Consider the following 10,000-nt stretch of genomic DNA (forward strand, 5'->3'; position numbering starts at 1 on the left):
CCCTCTCCCCAGTCGCTTCCACCCTCTAGTAGCTATCACCCTCTCCCCAGTAGCTATCCACCTTATCCACCCCTCTCCCCAGTCTATCCTCCCCAGTACTATCACCCTCTCCCCAGTCCCTATCACCCCTCTCCCCAGTAGCTATCCACCCTCTCTCCCCAGTAGCTATCCACCCCTCTCCCCAATGGCTATCCACCCTCTCCCCAGTCGCTATCCACCCCTCTCCCCAGTAGCTATCCACCCCTCTCCCCAGTCGCTATCCACCCCTCTCCCTAGTAGCTATCCACCCCTCTCCCCACCGGAAAAAAAATCGTGATTGCGTCGAAATAAAAACTATTTTGACTCCCTAGAGGAAAAAATAAATTCGTGGTTGGTACGTGTCATTTACGTGTATTTCCGCTCGTTTCAGTCGACCGTAAAATGTGTTATAACCTTAATGATTGCGTCTGGTGGTGACAGGTAGGCGGATATTGCATGCAGCATGGTTTTGGCTTCTCTCTCTCTCTCTCTCTCTCTCTCTCTCTCTCTCTCTCTCTCTCTCTCTCATATTCTACATTAATAAAACAGCCCTCTGAACGTAGACCTACTCCAACAAGGGTGTCGTACGAGAGCCCCCTTGATTTTTCGAGAGGGTTGATACTTCTGAACCACTCAGCTGATCGCGGAAAGTAAACAAACCGTGTCAGACGCTTAATGCTTGCTCCCTCACTTTCCTGGGGGGGTTGATACTTCTCAACCACTCAGCTGATCTCGAAAGGTAAACAAACCGTGACCTGGCAGCCAGAGCTCAGGGTCCTCAGAGATATATATAATGCTAATTCTTTCTCGCCATCTCCCTAAGGAAGTATAAATTCTTGTTTACCGACTGACTGACTGACTTAATATTACCTACTCAGATTTCACAAGTTATACCATGTCAAAATAGCGCCAGGAAAAGCTGTCTACAATCTCATATCTCAATTGACAGTCAAACGTACCATAAATTTCCAAGGTTGTAATGCTGGATAATTAATTGCACTCAAGTGACGAGTATTCTATAAGCGACTCCCCACGTGGAGGTAGGTAAGAGGCGTCCCTGTTCTTAACCTTTACCGGTATAGGTTATATATCTGACGTGATATTTAACTATTGGACATGGATGTGGAACGGTCACAGCACCACCTGGAGTTTGGACAGGTATTGGGACACACACACGAGTGATTGTACCGGAGCAGGACGCAAGGGACACCAACTCGGGGGGGGGGAGGAGACTATGTGGTTGTAGATGTTTCACTAACTTGTGATTAATGGCCACTCAGCTAGTGTGTGTGTGTGTGTGTGTGTGTGTGTGTGTGTGTGTATTACCTAACACGATGCACTGTACGTGTATTCGTTTGCTGGTGACAGCTCCCTTATCAACAAAGCTTTCGTTAGTGTACCAGGGTGAATAATGATGCCGAACTCGTTAATACTGACGGCATTACGCTCTGAGAGTCGGTGTTGTGTTCAATGTTGTGATTTTGTTGGTTGGTTATTGTTGTTGTTATTAATATTATTGTTAATATTGTTGTTGTTGTTGTTAATATGTTATTGTTGATGTCGTTGTTAATATTGTTGTTGTTGTTGTTAATATTGTTATTGTTGATGTCGTTGTTAATATTGTTGTTGTTGTTGTTTTATTATTAATTCTTGTTATTAATATTATTGCTTATATTATTGTCGTTGTGGTTGTTGCTATTGCTGTTGTTTTGGTATTAGTATCGTTCTTTTTATTTTATTTATTTATCATTATTATTATTATTATTATTATTATTATTATTATTCTCAACATCATCACGAAGCACGCAGACAAGCTCAGCAGGGTGGAGGGTCTGAGAGAGTGATGCAGAGGGAGTTTGTGGAGCGTGCGGCTGGTGGTGATGAGACTCGGGATCACCGCTAAGGTCCTGAGACAAAGAGTGAATCAGTGTGGTGGAGGCGCCCAGCATGTGTCCGCCCTGCTGGAGATCGTGCCACACCAAGGCCTCGTCTGGTAACACTGTGGCCAACTATTGTGAGTTTCTTATTGTTACTGCTGATCGCTTACGTGTCTTACCTAACCTAACTTAACATTAACTTACCTTACCTTAACCCTAACTTAACCTGATTTAACGTGAATCTAACCTAATCTATCCCAACCCAACCCAACCCAACCCAACCCAACCCAACCCAACCCAACCCAACCCAACCCAACCCAACCCAACCCAACGCAAACTACCGTAACCTAATCTACTCTAACCTAACCTAATCTAACCTAATAAATTGTTTACCGCCTTGACCTACATCAAGTCATCGGCGACAAACAACTGAGGGTGTTACTTTAGGGGGGGGGGGGTTCTGTGAATCTGACCCAAGAACTGACCACGAGTGACCCTCATATGTCCCGACATCTGGGATCCCCGCTGCCAGGTTCACCGTTTCCACACGAACGCTTCTTAATGAATCACTCCAGTTGACAAGTCGGAAGTGGTTCATCCAGGCGGTGGTTAGTGTGGAGGAGGAGTGGGTGGGATGGTGATGTGAGGGATCATACAGGTAAAGATGTGACCAACGAGATATTATTGTTGACATTTTGTTCCTGAATTACGAAAAAAAAAGGAAAAAAAATCATCTCCTTTTATATAATATCATAGTTTATTGAAATGAATGAAGGAAGGAAGGTTGATATTGACAACTAATATCGATATATTAGAGTGCTCATTAACTTGTTGTACCTGTATATACACACCTGAGTGGCAAAAAATGTTTATCGATCTCCCTCGCGTGATCTCACAGCTTTAACGACGCTGGGAGACCTTTGTATACCTAGAAATTAAGTCCCATTGTTATTGTGATGGTGTATGTGTTGGCTTTCATATGTTTGAATAACAATTTCCCACACTCTATGATACATTAAATTGAATTGTTTTGTGTTGGGTATTACGGTGACGGCTTTTAACAGTTTCCATTTAACACCTGATGTAGAGTGACTCAGTGATCAAAGATTCACAGGTAAATTAGTTGATTGGTGAAGCTGTATGGTAATTATTCCATGGCCTTGTGGATGGTGGTGTGGGGTGGTGGTAGTGTTGTGGGTGAAGGTGGGTGTGGGTGGGTGAGTGGGTGGGTGAGTGGGAGGTGAGGGGTAGGGATTGTGGTGGTAATGGTTGTTATGAAGGTAGTAATGGTCGTGATTGACCTAACCTAACCTAACCTAACTTAATCTAACCTATATAACACTCAATTCTGTATTCCTTATCTATGGAACTTTTAAATGTTTACCACTATAATTCTTCAACACATGCATAGTCATTCACCAACCACCACTTCAGCCACCTACCACCACTATCACCAACAACCACCTACCACCACCACCACACGATTCACAAAGACTCAAGCTCTCACTTGCACGGGGACCATCCTGTACAATTCAACTGGTAGGAAAATGCAATTGTCTCTGCTGCGGCTGATTTGAACACACCTCCAGTTGGTCTCCCGTGAGCCAGGGAAATCTACGACAAAATCCCACCTCAAAGACAAAAATCCCAAAATCCCAACCAGGAAGAAAATCCCTAAAAAAATCCTATTGAAAAAAAAAATGCAATCTCACAGAATAAGATTGAATATAAATCGTCTACTTAAGTTCACGAATCTTTTTGGTCAGTGTTTCTAGAGTTGATGTGACTTGTGTTGGTTAGGTTAGGTTAGGTTAGATTTGGTTGTAAGGATAGATTAGTGGAGAGTAGTTTATAAGGTTGAGTTAGGTTAGATTTGGTTCGGTTAAGTAATCAAATATATTTCCTACTTTTCTATCCAAGGGAAACTTAACAGCCTACAATACAGTTTCAATAATAACAATATCGACCACAGCATTTTTAACACATTCGTAGTCATCATAACCTTACCTGAGCCAATTAAAGGTAACTCTTACCTATTCACCTGAGATATAAAAAAAATCCACAACGTAGTAACCTTTCTGAATCGAGGTAAGGTCAGTGGCGGGAGGGATTAGGAGGGGAGGGGATGGGAGGGGAGGGGAAGGGAGTGGAGGTGAGGGGAGGGGAGGGAATCTCTCACTGTGGCGGAGGGGGGTGGGGGTGTCTCATATATTGCCCGGAAGAGATCCTGCCTGGCTTTTGGTACCTTAGTGTAGGGTCAGGAAGGGGGAAGGGGGAGAGGGAGAGAAGGGTGAAGGAGGGGGGAGGGGAAAATCTCACTGTGGTTGAGAGGGGTGGGGGGGTGTCTCACATATTGCCAGAGAGAGATCCTGCCTGGCTTCAGGTACCTTAAGTAGGGTTAGGTTAGGTTAGGTTAGGTTACATTCTTCCATCTTTAAGTACGAGTAAATAATCACCATAATAATCACTGTAAATCCCTATCCCTGGGCTAAAGGTTCTTAGAGGCACCTGAACTAATTTTGTTTCTCCAGACTGAGTCACTTAAGATGCGACACGTAGACTCCGGCCGGTCGTGCCTTGAGTGTGTGTGTTGTACGGGAAGAGAAGGTTTGTTTAATCTTCACAACAGAGTCCAACTTGTGTGTGTGCGTGTGTGTGTGTGTGTGTGTGTGTGCGTGTGTGTGTGTTTGTGTCTGTCTGTCTGTCTGTGGCGCATTGTTCACTATACAGTACTTTAAAAGTTAATTAAAAATATTTCTCTCTAATTTGATTTTAGATTACGATAATTTTGTTTATATGAGAGCAACATTTGATATTTTTCAGACAGTACAGAAATTAAAAACTATATACAGTGTTTTGTATGTGTGTGTGTGTGTGTGTGTGTGTGTGTGTGTGTGTGTGCGCATAAAGTACTATAAATTACCTGCGCTAATTGTGGGTTATGTTGGGTTAGTTTGGTTAGGTTAGGTTTGGTTAGGTTAGGTTAGGTTAACTATGATATTTTATAAAATCTCTAAATACTCCCTTGTTCTCTTCCTTTGTTTATGAGTCTCCTGAAAATTTAATCTTCATCACAGTTCCTCGGACTCTGGCGGCCTCCATCTTACTTACGTCTTGCAAGTTCGTGGATTTTGCTGTATTTTCATTGTGCCTTTTTTCAGTATTATCCATTTCCTTCTTTATTTATCCTTTTTGTGTTATCTTCTGTTTTGCTTTCTTCTGCCATATATCTCCTTCTTTACTGTCCTTCTTGATCCATTCATTTCCACCTTTATTGCGTTCTTTCTCAGCCCTAGCTCTTCCCGATCAACAGCTGATTTGAAAAGTGCACACGATAAATGTAAACAAACTCAGTCAGACGTACCAACCTTACCGAAACGATGGGCTTATGTTTCCCCTTGAAGAGAAAAGCCCATTTGTTGTTCAGAATACTACACTATGGGATGAGGTGAGCTTTAACCACCCACGGGGAGAGAGAAGGTGGATGACCTTTCCTAACAGTGTTAATAAGACAGGCTTTTGACCGCTCCAGCCGATTGTCAGTTTGTTTACATTTTGGTGGCATCATCTGATCGTTCGTAACATTCGAGTGTGAGATAATCCCTAGTCCATCGCTGCAGTGCATTCGAGTGTAGATCAAAAGCTTTCAGTACTTCCCCAAAAATATACCTTTCATCATGCTTGTCAAAATGTCAGTGAATGGTCTTTTGTCTACAGCAAAGGGGAGTTTTATTTCAGCATAGTTCACAGATAAAAAGAGAATTCCAAACCAAAAGAGGCGTAGATAGGATGAAAGACAAGGACGCCATGGAAGAGGAAAATGACAACACCCGATGAACAATGATGGATTAAAAAAAAAAAACATTGAAATGAATAATTAAGACGAATTATAAACAAATTTAGAATAAGCAAAAGACACACACACAGTTAAAGAATAACAGATAAAGTAAACCCAAAGAAGAAGGAGAAGGAGAGAGAAAAAGTGTTATTTAAACTGACAGAATGAGGACAACGGAGAAAAGGAAAGAAAACAAAAGACGGTCGACTGTAAACAAGATAGTGTGCCGAAGATGCCTCGTGTGGCAGGAAAGTGAGGGGGGGTAAGACCGTGCGATAAGAGTGAAAATGTGTGGAGAGGAAAGTGAGAAGAAAATAAATGTCTAGTAAAGGAGAGATACGGATAAAGCGAGAGAGAGAGAGAGAAGGAGAGAAGGGGAGATTGTCTGAAGGAAGCTTTAATGTTTTCAGGACATGTTTATTATTTCTGACTGTCTTGTGTCTTGTTTATGTTAAAGTCATTATTCTCTCGTTCAACAATATCAAAATAAATGTCAAAATTATCACCAATATCAATATAAATGTCAAAATTATCACCAATATCAAAATTTATCACCGTAGAGGTCAAAATTATCACCATCATCACCATCACCACCATCACCACCACCATCATCACCATCACCATCATCATCACCATCATCACCATCACCACCACCATCACCACCACCATCACCATCATCACCATCACCACCTTGTACCCCATCACTATCCATTACACCCGTGTACTCCATCACCAATCAACTTATAAATATACAACAACGAGTGAATACAAATCATTATTAGTTAGGGCGGAAATAATGCAAATGTGAGGCGAGGTGCAAGGCATTATTACTTTAGAGGGAGAGAGAGAGGGAGAGGTGGGAGGGAGGGAGGGAGGGCTGTGTTGGCACCATGGGTGATGATAATATTGTCGGGGGGAAATTGCCATGGCTGGGAACTCATTAAGCCGGGCTGGGGATCAAATGGCGGTGTTATTTTAATTAACACTTTGCCAATGGTTCAGTGCGAGGTAGGTGACGTAAAGGGGGGAGGAAGGATCTCCACCATGTCTCTCTCCCTCTCTCTCTCTCTCTCTCTCTCTCTCTCTCTCTCTCTCTCTTTTAAGGTGTCTGTGGCCTTGAAATGTTGTATGGGTCAGTGAAATGAAATATTGTTTTATAAAAGATATGTCTAAGCAGAAGTGTAATGCTTGTTGGTTGTTTTAATCGCGTTTATCTAAGTGCAAAATGCGTTTATATTCGTCCAAATGTTCTTTTTACACCTAAAAAGTGTTTATGTAAATTTTATACGCGTTTAATGTTTGTTTAAAATGTGTTTCAGTTTTGGGGCAAAATATTTTAATCTATGAAGAGTTTAGATTAATCTTATAAGGGTTTATGTACACAGTTTATATGCGTCTCTGTTTATGTCCATCTAAAATGTTTATGTTTTAGAAATGTGTTCATAGTCCCTGAAATGTTTATACGTGTGTAAAATTGTGTGTATATATATATATATATATATATATATATATATATATATATATATATATATATATATATATATATATATATATATATATATATATATATATATATATATATATATATATATATATATATATATATATATATATATATATATATATATAATGTATCTTAAATGTTTACATGAATCTATAATAAATTTACATAAATCCAAAAGCAGCTTACACACCGTTAAATGTGTATATGCATTAAAAACACGAATATATGAACCCAAAATACCTTTACATTAGTCCCCCCAAAATTTAAGTAGACCAGAAACTATTACTGCTAATGAAACTCGGTTTATTTGTGACATTAAATAAGGAATTTTCTTCACGCTTCTTTCCTTTTAATGTGTGTGTTTATGAACAGTTTCTCAGTGTTTATCTGCCTCTCTCTCTCTCTCTCTCTCTCTCTCTCTCTCTCTCTCTCTCTCTCTCTCTCTTTCTCTCTCTCTCTCTCTCTCTCCTAAAAGCACACACACAAAAAAAATTAAAACAGATCAATAAAAAGATTAAAAAAAAAAAAACACAAAAACATATATAGGCTAATCCTCCCACCCCCTCTACCCCCTCCACTCCACCCTCCTCCCTCCTACCCCCCCTCACACAACCCTTCCCTTCCACCCACCCCACCCCTCCACCTCCTCACATACCCCCTCCCTTCCCCCATCCCCCTACCCCCACTAAAAAAAAAAAAAGAACACTCACTGGGAAAGTATAAAATTCCTGTTGAAATCCCGCGACCATTTGAACGAAAATATTAATCCCGCTACGGATCCCTGGGTGTTTGTGCTCTACCCCAGGAAATGCTTTGTGTATGGCTGCTCTCTGTTGTTCCATTTTGATTTGGTCTTTTTATCTTTTGGTTTAGTTTTTAAGTTTTTTTTTTTTTTTATTGTTTATTTAACCCGAGAATGATCTTTAAGGCGTTGATTACTGGGCTGAGATGAGACGGATGGAGAGAGAGAGAGAGAGAGAGAGAGAGAGAGAGAGAGAGAGAGAGTGAGTGGGTGATCAATTTTAAATACAGTAAAGGTTTGTGGTAATAGTAATACACCTGCACAGATTTAATTAATTCGGAAAAAATCAACAAAAAACACACATTCATTCAGTTTATTCATTCATAATTAACAATACCCAGGAAAGAACACGAACACGGACACTGACACGAACACGAACACGGACACGAACACGGACAAGGACATAACCAGGTAAAAGAATAGCTATTTTATTAATTAAGAGAATACAGTCCAGGTACACATACAAGAATAAGTATCAGGTACAGCTAAGGTCATACAGATCATTACTACAGTTACAAAATATAAGTCTAGGACAAAAACAAGGACAGATACAGAACACAAAGTTAAATACAAAAACACGTACAGATAGGGAGCAAATAACACAGAAACAAGTACAGAAACAAGTATATATCCATAACAAGTAAACAACACGAAAACAAATACAATAAAAAAAATGACGATATACAGACTAAAGAAACACAATAACAAATACAAAAACAACTACAAATCCAAAACAAGTAAAGAACACAATAACAAATACAACAACAACTACAAATCCAGAACAATTAAGGAACACAATAACAAACACAAAAACAACTACAAATCCAAAACAAGTAAAGAACACAATAACAAATACAATAATGCACGTAAAATGTTATAACCCAACAGCGTTATAACAGTCAAATTTCAGGAATCATTTTACACCCTCACAAAACACCCGAGGATGATAGCTGTTAGGCATATCAATACTCAAGTGGGGCATTAGAGTTGTTTTTACCAAGTTCCTCACAATATTAACTATCTAAAGCCAATTTGAGCTGTAGTTGGATGTTTGTATAGGGTCATTAGTTTGTCTGTATGTTAAGGGTGGTTGAGGAGTATTGGTGGTTAGTTTTGTTGAGATGTGGGTGTGGGTGGGTGTGGGGGTGTGGGAGGGTTGGGGTGTGTGGGGGGTGGGGGTAGGATTGTGGGTGGTGGTGGGTGTGGGTGTGGGTGTGTGTGTGTGGTAGGTGTGTGGGGTGGTGGTGGGTGTGGGTGTGGGTGTGGGGTGGTGTGGTGGGTGTGGGGGTGTGGGAGGGTTGGGGTGTGTGGGGGGTGGGGGTAGGATTGTGGGTGGTGGTGGGTGTGGGTGTGGGTGTGTGTGTGTGTGTAGGTGTGTGAGTTTAGACAGACATCAAAGATATGTGTACCAAAAAAAAAACATTACAAAGCTCTCACGTTGACAATTCATTTCCTTTCGTTAAAATCATTTCCATAATGTTATTCCACTGAACTAAACCTCATGGCGTTAATGTTGGAACAAGCTGGAGGTGCAAGTTTGGTGTGTTTAATCGTGTTTGTTAATGTTTTTGCTTGTTTGTTTGTGTGTTTGTTTGCGCACGTAGAGACTCTTCTGTTCCCACATCATCCACGCATGCGCAGTAACAGTCAAGCAGCGAGGAAGAAACATTTACAGCTAATGGGTGATAATTCTCACTTCGATGACCAATAGACGAGCTCCCCCTTGTTGTGGTAAGAGAATTATCGCTCGCTGTGAATAACATTAAGTGGGAAGTGTTGACAGCGTGTTGTTAGAGGAGGACACATACGACAACACTACGCCTGGCAGCACAGATCAGAGACGAAGTAATGTCTGCGGTGAATCGTAAGTCACAGTTTAAAGGTGAATGAAAATACCTAGAGAGGATCGAACCCGGGGCGACGTATGGGAGTAATTAAGCCTCTTAGTCCAGTAGGCTGCT

Source organism: Homarus americanus, unplaced genomic scaffold, assembly GCF_018991925.1.
Source record: "Homarus americanus isolate GMGI-L3 unplaced genomic scaffold, GMGI_Hamer_2.0 scaffold41027, whole genome shotgun sequence".
Classification (NCBI taxonomy): domain Eukaryota; kingdom Metazoa; phylum Arthropoda; class Malacostraca; order Decapoda; family Nephropidae; genus Homarus; species Homarus americanus.